Below are 759 nucleotides of genomic sequence, written 5' to 3' on the forward strand. Positions count from 1 at the left end.
CCCCGAGACCCACTGGACCCCGAACCCAGGGTGACGCTCCCCAGTTCTCCCAGCCCCGACCCTGGCACCATGCATCGGACCACACGGATCAAAATCACGGAGCTGAACCCTCACCTCATGTGTGCCCTCTGCGGGGGGAACTTCATCGACGCCACCACCACCGTGGAGTGCTTGCATTCCTTCTGCAAAACCTGCATCGCACGCTACCTGGAGACCAACAAATACTGCCCCATGTGTGACGTGCAGGTCCACAAAACCCGACCGCTGCTGAGCATCAGATCTGACAAAACCCTCCGAAACATTGTCTACAAACTGGTCCCTGGGCTTTTTAAAGATGAGATGAAACGGCGACGGATTTCTATGCAGCGTACCCGCTGACAGAGGTCCCCAATAGCTCCAATGAGGACCGCGGCGAGGTCTTAGAGCAGAAGGGGGCTCTGAGCGACCACGAGATTGTCAGCCTCTTCATTGAGTTCTACGAAGGTGTCAGGGACCGGGAGGAGAAGAAGGGCCCTGGAGAATAGGGATGGAGACAAGGAGAAGACGGGGGTTCGCTTCCTGCGGTGCCCAGCAGCCATGACCGTCATGCATCTCGCCAAGTTTCTCCGCAACAAAATGGACGTGCCCAGCAAGTGCAAGGTGGAGGTTCTGTATGAGGATGAGCCACTGAAGGAGTACTACACCCTCATGGATATCGCCTACATCTACCCCTGGCGGCGGAACGGTCCTCTCCCCCTCAAGTACCGAGTCCAGCCGACC

At 57.6% G+C, this 759-nt stretch overlaps 1 pseudogene; it reads left to right on the forward strand.

The window, feature by feature from the left end:
* The first annotated feature begins 20 nt into the window (after positions 1-20).
* The window catches only part of LOC102494490 (polycomb group RING finger protein 2 pseudogene), a 1,430-nt pseudogene continuing 691 nt past the window's right edge, over positions 21-759 (forward strand).

The sequence above is a fragment of the Tupaia chinensis genome, unplaced genomic scaffold (genome assembly GCF_000334495.1).
Source record: "Tupaia chinensis unplaced genomic scaffold, TupChi_1.0 Scaffold000330_1, whole genome shotgun sequence".
Lineage (NCBI taxonomy): Eukaryota > Metazoa > Chordata > Mammalia > Scandentia > Tupaiidae > Tupaia > Tupaia belangeri.